Below are 15,144 nucleotides of genomic sequence, written 5' to 3' on the forward strand. Positions count from 1 at the left end.
ATCTTTCCCATACAGCTACAAATGTTTAGGCAAAGCTGTAAATATCATCTTTTCCCTTTCCATCTTTTAAAGGCCCTATCCTGCATTTTACTCCAAGACCCATACCTTGGCCACTGATGTAGCAACATTTTCTTCTCTGGATGATGCTCTTCAAGTATCTAATACTTCTCAAAAGCATGTCTCTGATAGTCTCTTATCATTTCTCTCCAGGGTTGCTCAGGGTTGTTCCCTGACAGCTGATGGACCAGTTGATCAATGACCATAGTGGTAGTGACACAGTCTTGGCAGCTCAAGTCAGTTAAGGTAAATTTCTGGTTTTTGTCATCCTTTTTAATGTGAAATTCCATTTTTTCTGTGTCCTTTGCCCCGTGTTGGGCTGGATGTCCCACTGGTATCTCTCACAGGCTGGTCTTGCTTCACAGAATGCCAGTTGTTGTATTCCCTTCTACAAAGAAACTTCCTAAATACCCTCTGCTCTCATCAGATGAAGAATTATTACGGAGGAAGAAAGTCACCAAAATAATCTTCTGCTGAGGAATTCACTGTGAGCATTTTGGGCCAGAAAACTTCATATAGCTGATAATCATACAAAATGAGGATGTCTCTGAGCTCTGCTGGTCAGGTTTTAGCCTAGATGCAGATCTCAACAACCACCCTAATTTTACTTTGAAGTACCTAAAAAGATTTTCAAGACAAATGTTTCTCAGACAATTTTGGCTTGCATTTGCAGCAGTGGAAGGCAAAGTGAAGAGTCTTCCTTCAAACAACTGGGTGCAAATAAATCACTGGATATTTAAAAGAGCAGACCTTAGGATCAATATCTTTAGTGCCTTTTTGTAAGAGAATTCAGTTCATGGTGACTTTCCCTCTTGTCGACACGCACACACTGTTTTTGCCTGTGGTTACCCTCACTTTATGAATTTTTGTTTCCAAAAGGTGCCAACTCAATTCCCATGGAGAAATTAATCAGCTGCACTATGATCTCATTTCCCTTGGCATGCTGCAGCACCAGACGCATCATGTTTTCATTGCTGCAACCTATTTCCCCAAAGTACAGCAGCTGAGAGATGCTGCCAGGAAAAATGTGACAGCTATAGCAGAATGTACCAAAAACCAGCAGTGACACATGGGTATTGAAATATGCCACCTAGGTTAACTGATACCATACAGCCCTGCTCTAAGGGAAACTACTTTTTATTTGAATGACAGGAATTTGGGTTTGTTTGTTTGGTCGGTTATTTTTTTGTGGTTGTAATTTGCTCTAAGTTTTGTTACAGTTTAACCTCTTCAAGAAATCTGTATGAATACACTAGAGACAGAAGAAAAAGAAATGGATGGATGAAATTGCTCACAGATCCTGAAATGCATTTTCATAGATTTTCCCAAGTTGGAGACATATTTGTATTAAAGACTTCAGAGACATACACTGAAAAACCCAGTATATCTCAGGAGTGCTTTGTTCAAGCCAGAAATGATTTATTGTTTTGTGTTTGTGTTAAGAAAAATCAGCAATTAACAAGTAGAAGAGCAAAAAATTTAGTTCAAAAGAGGAAAACTGAGAGGAAATAACCATCTCATATTATAACTGTACAAGACATTAAAAAAAAATGGAACATTAAAAAAATTAAATAATGATATTGTATATATTAAAGTTATGCCTTTGAACTTATGCCTTTGTATTATGTGTTAGTACAGCCCCAGTCTCTTAAAAATAAAATCTAGTATAAGAAATAAAAACTAAAAAAAAAAAAGAAATTAATCCACAGATACATGCAGATCTCTAGATAACAATAGGGAAAAAGCAAGAAGTAGTTTTTAATCTTCTTTTGTCATAATTCTCAATTTTACTTCTTGCCTTCTACTTTTCTAGCATATGTAGACAGAAAATTAGATAGAGCCTCTTATGAAATTTGGAATGGTATGGCATTGACAGAACCCTCTCAAACACTTGCAGGAGATAAGCACAGTGCAGGAGCATTTTCAGGGCTCCAGGACATAAGAGCAGTTGCTGGGATCCCAGGGACATGGCTTCCCTCCATGGTCAGCTTACAAGCTGAGACTTGTGATGGGCATTTTCCTGTGCTCCAGGCTAGTAGCTGCAATCAATTCAGAGAAGGAAAAAGTAGGCAAGAATAAAGAGAAACAGATGAAAACAGCAATGGCAATTAGCTGGCACCCCATCTGCTGCCTTTTGCACACTGGACAAAAGCAGAATGGCTTCCCAGGTAATGATTTTCCAAAAGAAATAGCAGTAGGCTACTGATGCTTCAAAAAGTGCTAGCAGTGGTGAAAAGAAAAAAAAAAGAGTACTAGAGTTACTCTCTGTTATGGTATAGTGTATTGAACACATTTCTCTTTGAATCAGTAAACCAGTCTATACCTCATGTATAGTCTACATGGACTTCTCTAAGTTTTGCTTACACAACCACTACAGCTCTTTTGTGACAAATGAACAAAAATTGTTCATGACAGCATCATAACTTTAAAGGCTGATTACCCTTAACAAATTCAGAAAAGGCAGAAAATCACCACACTGAAAAGTTTTGTCTGGGGAAGGACATTAATATCCAGCTGATTCACAGTGTGGCCTCACCTCTGCTGCTCTAGCTGCCTTTGAAATATTTTCTTGCACAGAAAGCTCCCACATCTATTTTCAGAGCCCCGAAGCATGCGGGGTATCCAGAGGTACTTGCAGTGCACCCAAAGGATGGGCTGATTCTGAAAGACCTTGACCTTAACCCTTCAGCCCTGGCAGCCTGTGGGTGTTACCAACCACCAAAGGAGATGGGTATGAACTGAACCTCTCCTTTGCCTGTCATCACTCTGGAAAGTGGTAATGCTACAAAGCAGCAGCTCCTGGATGAGAACTCATGATTTCAAATTCTAGCTTTCCCTTCTTGTGTGTTCTAGGTCTTTCTGTCCTCCTCCCGTGCATTTTGTTGGCCCTTCTGGGCTGCCACAAGCTTCTAGAAAGAATGAGGAGACAAGTAAATGAGACTTCACAGAGAAAATGGCAAGTGGGACCATTTATACAGATGTTCAAGTTGGAAGATCACTGGGTTAACAGGAAGTGGCTGGATAAAGTGGAGAAAGAGAGAATGAAGAGGAGAGGAAAAACAGTCCAAGGGATGACTTTTTAGCACTCTGCCTGTGTTTCTCCTGAATCTTCATTCTTCACATGGGAAGAGGATAAACTATTAGGTCTGTATGAGATGTTAAACTGAGAGTTGTTTTAAATGCAGAAATAAATTAGAAAAATGAGAAAACGGTTTTTCTCTACTGAACTTGCAACCTTTAAGCTTCTCTGTAAGTTGAAGCTCAATAATAGTTACTGTAGAACAGCCTTGCATAATAAAATCCAGCAGGAGCAAAAGCATCATGATGAATTTACCATTATTATTCATAGAGCTGTCATGAACAGTCTGCTTACTCTACACAATTCACCAAAGAAATACCAGTTTGCCACAGATTGGACAGCGAATTTTAAAACAGCCAAGTGCCATTCAGTGCCCTACCCTTTCAACCATGCTGTACACACACACACATAGCAGGGAACTCTCAAATTACACTGTTTTGAAAGGTGGTCAAGAGAGTGAAAGAGACCAATAGCTTAATTTTTCTCAAGAATGTACTTTTTCCTACATTAGAAAAAAATCACTAGACACTCTTTTTGTCCACTGAACATGTGATCATTACTCTGGAAACACTTTTTGCTACTGAGACCTGTTAGAAGATGTGAGGTTCCTGGCAAACTATTTTTCACTGTAAAAACATAGATTCAAACTAAAGCCATTTGCAAGAATGGACCACGTTAGACAGATAAGACCTTTCTGGTTCCCTAGGGAAGTGTGGCCATGGCAGGGTTGTATGACAGGGGTCTGCCCCAGGGGATTCACTCATTCCTTGTAGGGAGAATGTCAGAGTCCTGATGAATCTAAGGTGTGCTGGGAGACTAACCCCCACACAACATCTCCCTGCCCCAGCTGTTGGGCTGCTCTGTTGAAAATATTTCTGTTCAATTCCTCCACAACTGAGGAAAGAGCTGAGCATGATAACATACCCACTCCTACTCCCCTTCTGCTGCAAAAGAGATTGCATTAACTCAGGAGTCAGTATGTCTCTGCACCACTGCAATGAGAACCAGCTTCCTGTTGTAAGTGATTCTGTAGGTCAGAAACCTGGCATGTTTGAAGTGACTGGCTACACCATTATCTTCACTGGAAGATGGATTGGCTCAGTGTAAACTAGTGGGGAATTCATACAAAAGAATTAAGGACATATTAAGGACATATTAAGGAAATAAGGATTGAAAACTTTTTACATTGAGGAGTTAGATTCATTATCTGTCAGAAATCATGGAGTCAGAAACATGAACCACAGTCCGTACATAAAAAACAAAAAGGTGTTGTCCACAGGTTGTTTTCTATATATTAATTTTGGGAAGCCTAAATACAACCTGTGTATTTTCAACCAACCAGCAGAGACCAAAGCCCAACCATACTAAACCAAAGGCCAGAAATTCAAGTGATGCCTGAGAAGGCTGATGAATTTCTAGCTACGCATAAATATTTCCATCTACTATGGAACTAATCTGAAAACTTTGCAATTGTGAAGCAATATTCATGATTAAAATCAACTTTTCTGGAGAGCCCTTCAAGAAAAACATGCATTATTACCCTCTCATGGTTTTTGCCTCAGTGTACCCAGTTAGGCAGAAACCGGAGTTTGGATTCAGCAGCACAGTTGCTCTGGGAGGAGAAATGACTACTTGGAGAAACAACTTTCTTCAGGGAAACCTGTTTATTCCCAGCTTGGGTACATGCATGGTGTTCCTGCATAGCCACAGAGCTGAAGAGTTGAGCTCCCCTGTTTCCTGTGGAGAGCAGCTGTCTTGACTATTTCCTTGAGTTAGATTTTTTCTCTCTTATTTTCTATACAAATTCCCTGCTTTCTGTACAGCAAGGTCATGTCAGTTGAGCACTTGGGAATTCACCTCTCCATTGTACAAGCATTTTTAAAATACATAATGTACTTTTTTGTGTGTGTTTGCAAGTTAATTTTTTTGCTGGCAATGCTTATCATTCATAATACCAGTTTCTGTACACTGCTTACCTATAACCAAATATATTTATTATTCTACCTGTCCCACTCCCCCCAGTTTTAGTATCATTGCAAGATGATTCTGCCACTGAAACTGCAGGAAAAAGTAAAACCCTCCAACATTTTTAATGTTAGAGAGTTAAGGCATTACTTTATTTTTTGGCCAGGATGTACCACATAAATCATATCCACACACAACCCGGGTGTGCAGAGAGAATCATTCCATGACACATAGTCTTTACTAGATTTTTCAGATCTTTTATACAGTTAAAACTCATAGAAACTAATTAGGTCATTGTTCATTGGTCTCAAGTTGCATAATTCTTAGTATTTGGTCTCCTATTGGATCTGGATTTCTTTGCTTCTGATGTTAATTAGATCTTAATTTCTTGATGTTCTTTTCATTCTTTTCTGGAGGAGATGTCTCCAACTCTGCCAGAGGCAGTGTCTGGGGTAGATGTTCATAGATGGCCGCTGATGCCCTTTTTCTTTTGGGCCATTCCCAGTCTGTTGAAATGCTAAGCCCAGCAGGCCTCAGCTAGTGGAACAATATTCTGGAAAGAAACTTAAAATTCTTTTTCCTGGGCAAAGGCAAACAAAACCCTTTGACTAAAGTTATACAAAAATTTATAAACTGTTATGTTTTCCAACAATTCCAGTGAACATAATTATTTCCATGCCCTCAAGACAAGAGTCTTGTCACACTAATTAATTTACGGATACAGCATGAAATGGTTTTCAAAATCAAGATGGGAAATGCTGTGCAGAAATAAAGAATTTTTATAGCCATTTTATAGATGAGCACAGCCACAGAGGGTATAGCTGGAAATATTTTGGCAGGTTCATACTCGTTTAGACTGAAATATAAATTACTCAGAGCCAGTCGTGTCAGTATTTCCTGTAGGAATCAAGCTGGACTAAAAGCTTTTGTGTTTGTCTTCTTGGAAAGCCAGTTGGTTCACTCCAAACTAGTCAGAATGGGAATCATCTGAATATGTACAACTGACTGGGGATCCTGGAGTCATCTGTGGAGCTACAAATATGACAATATGGCTTTAACTGGAGACCAATTAACTTGCAGAGATCTTTAACTGCAAAACTCAAAGATATTTTGAGTTTGTATTCAAAACACACTTGCATGGACTTGGTAATGAATGGATCAGATTTACTCTGCCTTAATATCCATATAAAATGTAATGGGTTACTCTCTCATTTTTGATGAATTCAAAAATTGTGCAGAATATGCTAAATTATTGAAGCCCTTCCCTCTGAGAATTCATAAGGCATACTTTCTGAATCATATCAATGATACTTCACAGTAAATATTTGTATTACTGCACACACAAAGAATATATACTCATAACAGAAAGCCAGAACAGAACTCAAACATGAAGCAAGAAAAACAAACAGTAGTAACTGAGAGACTGGAGAGAATGAATAAATAGTGATGTTTGTGAGCATTTTTAACCAACAACGACTGGATCTGACAATGCAACTGTCCTGTAAACAGTGGAGCTAATTACAGTATGCTTCCCAAGGTCTTTCCCAAGGGACTAGGTGACCTTGGAACATGTGAAGAAAGAAATTAAATACATGGGTGAGCACAAGAAGGTAGCTGGCAGCACAAGGAGCTGTATATGCCATACAGTGGGTGTCAACAAAACACTACTTCAGATTTCAGCTGCAATTGTGACAAAAGCTGTGGTAAAAAATATTGCTGCCTTCTGCCTGTGTTCCTAAGCAGGGTCTGGCGAGGAGGTGGTGAATCGTGCAACCTGTCTCTTCCACCCAGTGCACAGCAGGCAGAACGGAGAGAGGGAAGCTGAGCTGTCTGCCTCTAACATCAGCCACAGACAGCAAGAGAAGAGAAGGGATCCTCCTGCCATACCATGCATGAAAAAGAGAGAGTGGATCTGGTTCTCATGTTTTAAACATTTTGTCACTAAAGCTATGAAGTGATTCTCAACTGTTGTCCTTTCATTTTGCAGCTCCTCCACAGACTGATTTTAAAGGTGTTTAAATACATAATTTAGCACCTAGATACCCAGACCTCTTCCATGTCTTCCATTCTTAAACTATAAAGCAAAGTTGTTGATAATACTGGGGTTTTTACCATTTCTGCCTTTCTTATTAGTACAATTACAACACTTTGAAAAGATCCTGCCTCTTGTTAGGTGCTTAGAGAGAAAGCAGTATGATGTGTTTGTTCCCAGTCTTGTCTAGGAACTACAGGCATTGTTGTTACAGAAATAATAACAAACTTAAGGGGAAGTAAAACAGGACATTTACAAGAGAAGATTTTAATCAGAAATAAGAAAGTTTGGGGGGCTGACTCTAAAAAGCTTGACTTATAATCATGCAAAAGAAATTTCAACCAGGAACATTAAATAAAGATAGAAAGTGAGTGGACATTGTTGCCAACATAAAATGGTTTTTCTGGTAAAAGAATGGAGAAAAATGTTACTAAACGTGTAAAGCAAAGAAAAATCGATGGAGATACAGCAAATGGTTGGTGTTCCACAAGGCTTTTAAGAGAACACTATTCAAAGAATTAACACACAAGAAGAAACTTGTGCAGAAATGCATATTCAGCAGATTTTCTTTTTTATTTTATTCACTGTTTGGTCAGTTGAAGGCCTGGAGGCAACAAATTCCTCTTGCACAGAATTCAACAGTGATAAATAGTTTGGAAATCACTGAACTAGTTGTGCTTGAGGCATTTGCATTTCAATGTTTCAAGTTCCAGCACAGTCGATTTGCTATGCTGGAAAGCAGGTGAGGACATCATGAGGACATTTTCTATGAAAGTAGGTGAAAGCTGTTTCCCTGAGAATTATGCAGCCATCAGTACATTTACTAATCCTTATTGCATTTCCCTCATTATCATATTTTTCAATTTATAACATCGTCTAGAAGAATATGATGTAAGACAACCTGCTAATAACTTTGCTACACATCTGTCTTCATAAAATACCTATAAAAATGTGAAAGCTTTTTTTTCGTGGAATTGATTACAAAGACAGTTTTATGAATAAATTTCTTCTCAAAACCAGGAATTGCTTTAAATTGAGCACATTTTTTTTTCAGATTCAGATAGGATACTTAGAAGTTATGCACCATAGGAAATAAGTGGTATGGGTAATGCAATAAACCATAAAAACAAAGCATAAACAAATCGAAAGTTTACCACGTAACTGGTAATACATCATAACATTGCAGTTTATAGAATTTTTTTATTAGCTGCTGTGCCACAGCAACAGTTACAACAAGGGATAAAATGGCACATGGTAGACCGTTGGATACTCTGTTTTGTTGTAGTCAGATTTTAAAAGTGTGTAGTTTGGTAGGAGTCTGTCTCCTTCAAAAGAATGATTGTTGCACTAGTGGTGAACCAACAGGTGGTACCAGGGCAGGCAGCCTTATGAATTAAGAATGTGGAAATAAGTGCGTAAGGGGAAAGTGGGAGCTGTTCCCGAGTGTACCTGGCATCTGAAAAAAGAAATAACAATTTGGCAAGGTGCTCATCCAGTAGAAGACATGCCATGAAAATGGCCCATAATACGATCTGGTGGTGCTTGCTTTTTTGGGGGGGTGGCTTTTGGGTTTTTTTTTAAGCTGAAAACATTCTATTATGTTGAAAAGCCAAGAACTCATAAAGTATGAAATGAAAATGAATGAAATTTTAATTCTTCTTATTTGTGCATATGAATTATGATCAACTCTTTAATGTGATTGGAAGAGGTAGTCAGCTGTTTTTTCAGCTCACTTAACCAGGCTGAATATTCAGGTATCATGTAAAAAGGTGATCAGAATGTCAGTATTAAATATAATATTCACTTAGAAATGCTGAGAAATTGTGGGAACATCTTCCCTTTTCATACTGAAACAAAAACTAAAAGCCAAGAAATATATAATTTAAGGACTGCAACAATTAAAGCAGTAAGAGTGTTTAAAAGAATTCAAAAAGAGTCAGAACAAGACAAGAAACTGATCAAATGAAAAAAAAAAAAGGGGGGCTGTGGGGCAGTTTTTATCATAAATTTAAAGGCTACAATATAATGCTCAAGAAAGCTGTTGGTGAGACAGTCTTATTGCTGGCATTTCTTACCTTTTAACTGCTTGATTTGGCATTCTTAACATCAGTCTTTTAACATCTTTTTTAATGAACTCTACCCATGCTTCTGGGCATGATGGTAGGCAGCAATTCTATATGGAACAAAATTATTTCATCCACAGAGCCACCGGCAGAGAACAGCATATTAAAAGTGTAATTCACTTACTGAAAACTTCTCTTTGTGGTTTTTTGGTTTTGGCTTTGGTGGGTTTGATTTTTTTTGTTTTGTTTTGTTTTGTTTTGTTTTTTTGGGTTGGTTCTTTTTTGGTTTTGGTTTTGGTTTTGGTTTTGGTTTTTTTTTGCCACATCTGATCTCCAAATGAGCTTCTCAGCTGTGAGGCTCAAGGAAGTCCAACCTAGTAGCAGATACTTAGCTGTTGCTCTGTCCCCTGCTGAACACAATCTTTATGCCTTTGGGAGGCAATGTCTGGGCTGTATTGCCCAAAAGCAAAGAAGCAATAAAAAAGTTTTTTAAGGGGCCATTTGGAAATCTCTCATGTATCAAAGGAATCATGTCATGTTAACAATCGGTCATCTCAGGATATTACGTGGTCCCATCCTAGCTCTCTGGTCCATAGCCTGGGCATTCCTGTTTCCATGAGCCCTGAGTTCTTGGAAGGGAGCATTCTGGAGCTGTTTTAAAACTGGAGGAGCACAAAGATGTTTTTATTCTGACTACACTCTCTGCACTGGTTGTGCTGTCAGCTGGCCATCATAACACAAACTGAGCTCAGTGTTGCTGTATGTAATTGTTTACAACTCTGTGGAAACATACAAAACCCACACAACTGATCAAAATTACAGCTTGAAAAATGAAAATAGGCAAAAAGCTTTGGAAAAAACCAAAGAAACTGATTTAGGAGAATATGTCATAACTAGTAGGGGTGTAGATGAAAAGTATGGGTGGTAGAAACACAGCATATCAATGCAACAAAACAATTGAAAAATAGTTTCCACTTTCACCCTATATGGAGGTTTCACCAAGAACCAAAGCAGAGGAGTGCAAGGTTTGGGAAGGCACTGGGACTCCACAGATCTTTTCTCCCTGATATTAAGGGCTTCTCAGGGAAAGGAAATGACAGAAAGGAAAGGACATTGTTGATGGTTTCAACTAATCCTTGATCTGTCTGGAAGGTGAGATTTACATTATTGTCCTAGTTCCCATGTGCCATCACTTGTTTGCCACCTTATTCCTTCCTTTCTCTCCTTCAATATAATCTTCTAAAAATAAGTAACTAAATTTATACAATTCAACTTAGCTGCTCCAGAGGTCATCTTTTGCTGCCTTATGACCATAAGCACTTCACTGCTCATAGTAATGTTAAAACAGCAATCTTAAAAAATGGTGCACATTTGCTGTATGTTAACATTGACCATGTGCTGTGAAAATCACCCTTAAGTGGGCTACAACTGTTGGATACCTGAGGGAAAAGCTTAATTTTCAATCTTGCCCTCATATTATGGTTGTACTTTCTGCAAAGAATCTGCTTCAGACCTTAAAGAGTCATAAAACTTCTAGCACATGTAATGTCGTAAAAATTAATATTAAAATCTTAACTATAATTTAAGAAGAATGTCAGAGTTTTGTCTTTAGACTTTTCCTGTCAAGGAAAAGAAAAAGGAATATCTACAAGTTGAAATTGTCCTTGGAAGCTTCAGGTTGAAATACCAAGGACTAAACTATATAAAGGACTTTACAACAGTGACTTATGACATAGTACTGAACAGGCTGCCACCTCTTTGTCATGAAAACCCCCCCACACTGCTGAATCCTTTCATGTTTGGGTGGGGAATACTAGCATTTTTGTCTGTACAGAGACTTTTGCTCCAACAAATAGAAAGAAAGAAAAAAAAAAAAAAAAAAAGCAAAATCCCTTCCCTGCAGAGGTGGGTGCAGAAGATAAAACCTGTAGAATCCTGCAAGCATGCTGCTGGATTGATCTTTTCAGAAGATGCTCTAGTTTTGTTGTTCTCTTCACATACTCCAAAAGAACAAGGAAACACTAAAATCAAAGAACTTTACATCTGACAGCTAGGAGTATTGAGAGCTGGGGTGGGCAGGTGGGAGTCACTAGTCCCTGCTTCTGATAATATTATGGCACAGTAGGCACAGTAGACCTGTAAGCTAAAATACAAAATACAATCCCAGATCTTCCATTTGCGGTTAGGTTGGTCCAAGAGGATTTAACATCAGGATCATGAGTTTGCTTCTTCATTTTTTCATAAAGGATAAGTTCAATAAAGTCTGTGTTTTGTTAAAGCAGACTTTACTGAGGGTCACGTGGGAGGGACTGCCTGTTCTCTGAAAATATGAACATGCCTTCAGGTTAATATTTTCCTGTATAAATAGTTTGCCTCACCTGAGAAGAATGATTTGGAAAACACCTGCTGTGAGACGTAATTAGAGCACGAATATGTGCAAAACTATGAGTCTGCCAGACCTCATGAGGAGCAGGAGGTGCTCAGTTCCTTTCCATGCCTGCAGAGGTTTAGGGTTCAAAAACATTCTCTGTGACTCAGATACTGCAGGTGATTATATTCACTAGGGCTGTAAATCATTTACCAAAAAAAGTGGGTGGCAATGTGATTAGCACACACTGAGCAGGGAGAGAGACATAAATTACTTAGAATTTCTTTTTTGTCTGAGTCATGTATGCTTAAAGCTACAACTGCAGCAAAGCTGAATGTGATCAAACAGAAGTTCCATTGTAAGGGCTTTGTGAAAAGTGTTTAAATTATTTCTGAGAGAGAATACTCTATTTGGCTACCTACCAAAGTAGATGTAAAAGTAAGTTATTTAATAAAGAGTTTAAATTACAAGTTTTTACCTAATCTACAGAGTCTCAGTTGAGCAAAGAAAAAAAGAAATCTGTGAATATCACATTAATTTCATTAGCATTTCATTAAGATGGGCCTGAAGCCTCATAAGCAGCAAACCTGGGCTTTTAGTGAGCAGCAAATACATCAGTTCTTTAGTTGGAAAGGAACTCATTTCTTCAGGAAAGCTGCAAAGAGCTCGATTGCCTAGGCAATTGTTCCTAAATGTTAAAATAATATTAAATTTGAGGGAGTTCCCCAGTTTTCAACAGAGTCCATGAAAAGGGTACTATTTGAAGTAGGTTTTGGATCAGGTGAGCCATGAGCCATGATATTTTAAATGAAATTAATTTTAGCTGTAACCTATGCGTTTATAGTTCTAAATAAGCTATATTCATCTTCCAGCTGCATAATTTCTACAAGACATAAAATAAGGGATAACTGCATTATTGGAGTAATAGCAACTAAACTAAATCTTTTCTTAGATAATTGATTGTTCAACACAATCAGTGTCAACTAAAGCTGACCTGAAGGAACAAAACTAGTAGGATCTCCCTAGCACAGAGATGCATTCAGTGCTTCATAATAAGGAACCAGATGAATGTTTGAATTTTCTAAATGAGCTGTTTAATTTTAATCAGCCATGGGGGAAAATGTTTCAAATATTAGAGCAAGAATTGGATACTTACCCAGGCTTCAGGCACTTCACCCTGCTTGTTCAGGAGCAGCTTTCTCTTTCCCACCCTTACTTTCAGACCAGCTAATGAAGTGCAGGTTCAAACTCAGATGCTTCTCCATCTTTTAACTATTGTAATGCATTCTAGCAGGCAGCAGCACAGTGAGCCCTTGTAGTTATCCCTGGGGCAATTGACAGAAACACTTCAGCTCTCAAGCTGTGCAAAACACATCTTTTATTCTTTTTTCTTTTTTTTTTTTTTTTTAGTAAAGATGCAATCTAGGTACTGGGGTTTTCCTTCCTCATATAGGAAGGAGACTTCCTTCTTTTCCTGTGACTCTTTTTCTGTCTTAGTCTTAACCGATATTTTCAGAAAAGCATTCAATTAGGACGAATCATTCCCAGAGAAGGCCAGGTTCTCAGCTGCTCTAAGTCACTGCAGCACCAGTCAAATTACTCTGGCTGTAGTGCAGGTAGACCAGGGGAAGGGACAGGTTCACTCTTCTGCCCTTCAGAGATCTCAGACAGGCTCAACATCTGGCAGAAACACTCTAATGTCTGAAATAAAGCCAGGCCTCCACAACTGTGAGGCTAATACTTTGGTCTCCCTGCCAGTGAAATTTCCTCCATGTGGTATTTCCCATATGACAAGACTGAAAATGATTTACAAATTGCCTAATTTCTTGACCATTTGCAATCACAGATACAGGAACTATTTAATTTCAGTTTTATTCCTTCTACTCTTATCTCTGTCTAACACCTGCTAAGAAAATATACAGTGTCACTTTTTATTCCTTTGCTTTCAGGGTCTTTCACTTCTTTATCTTGTCTATTTGTTGCAAATATTTTCCTATTGGGGTCTCAACTCTTGAAATAAAATCTGATTGTGAGACAGAGTTTCTAAAAGAATTTATCTCATATTTTCTCTCTGGTTTGAAAAGAAGCACAAAAAGAAAACAAAATGCTTCCTATAAATTTTTGTGTTTTTTTCTTCTTTTCTTCTATTCAGCAGGTGAATCAAGAAATTTCTAAGCAAATTAGATATGGGTTGGCTCAGGAGATACAAATATTTTGCAGCTTGCCCTTAAGAACCTTTACTGCAATGGCTAACTCCAGCTGGTATGGCAAAAGCACTCTCAGACCTGCATTAGTCGGTAGCAGAAAGCATCTGAATACTCCCAGCACAGGCATAGACTATCCTGAGCTGGAGGGGACCATAAGGATCATAAAAATCCATCTCTTGGCCCTGCACAGGGCACCCCAAGAGTCACACCATGTACCTGAAGCACTGTCCAAGCACTTCTCAAGCTCTGTCAGGCTGGTGCTGTGACCACTGCCCTGGGGAGCTGCTCCAGTGCCCAGGCACCTTCTGGGTGAAGAACCTTGTCCTTATATCCACCCTAAAACCTCCCTGACACAACTCCAGGCCATTCTCTCAGGTCCTGTCACTGGTCACTGTAACAAATGGATGTGGGGGTTTAGATAAGTCCTTGCCTTTTGCCCTGGCCTGTGGCAGCAAGCAGTAACTTTATTGAGGTGGCCAGCACCTCAGTACCCACTCTCTTTCCCAAGTTCTTTAATAATGGCTGACTCAGTCTATCATAGAGTGAATTATTTATTTAATAGACACAAAACTAACAGACATAACACTTAACACAGACTATATACTACACAGGAAAGGACAAAAAAAAAAAAAAAGAACTACTAGTAGGTTAACACAGGATAAGGTTTTCTTTTCAGTTACAGCTAGTGAAGAAATAGTGTAAGCTTAGAATTAATGTATTTTACCATCCAATTGTTAGTGTAGCACACATCGAAATCCTTTTCCCCAGTTCTCAGGAAAGTAACCAAATACCAGGGAGAAGTTCCTCACACGTTCAGGGTGTGCATGTAGCAGCTTCTGCCTTTGTAATAACTGTGTGTGCTTTTATAGTTTGTAAAACAATGTCTCTTAGTTGAGAATATTTCCTTCATATCTTCCCACATCTGCTCTTTAGACTAAGATGTTTGTTCTTAGCTGAAGCCTGAGCCATTTTGGTGCCAGAGATGACCCCTTGCTAGGCCTTTTAGTCCCTTGTTTATCTCTTTGTGCACCAACTCTCTGTGCTAGAGAGGAGTGGGGGGAGTAGAAGTCCTGCCACAGTCACCAGAGGGAAGATATCAGTGCCAGCTCCTTCTCTTTTGCAAGAAACCTGTAACTGCAGTGAGGTCTCCCCTCAGTCTCCTCCAGGCTGAACAGAACAAGTGACCTCAGCCATTCCTCATATGGCTTCTCCTCAAGGAACTTCATCATCCTCATTTCCCTTTGTCCCTTTGGACACTCTCTAATCACTTCATATCTTTCCTACTTGGCACTCAAAGCTGCCCCCAGCACTCGAGGTGAGGCTGCCCCAGAGCAGAGCAGGACAATCCCCTCCCTTGCTTGGCTGGTGATGCT

This window comes from Onychostruthus taczanowskii, unplaced genomic scaffold, assembly GCF_017590055.1.
Source record: "Onychostruthus taczanowskii isolate IOZ18803 unplaced genomic scaffold, ASM1759005v1 scaffold21, whole genome shotgun sequence".
NCBI lineage: Eukaryota > Metazoa > Chordata > Aves > Passeriformes > Passeridae > Onychostruthus > Onychostruthus taczanowskii.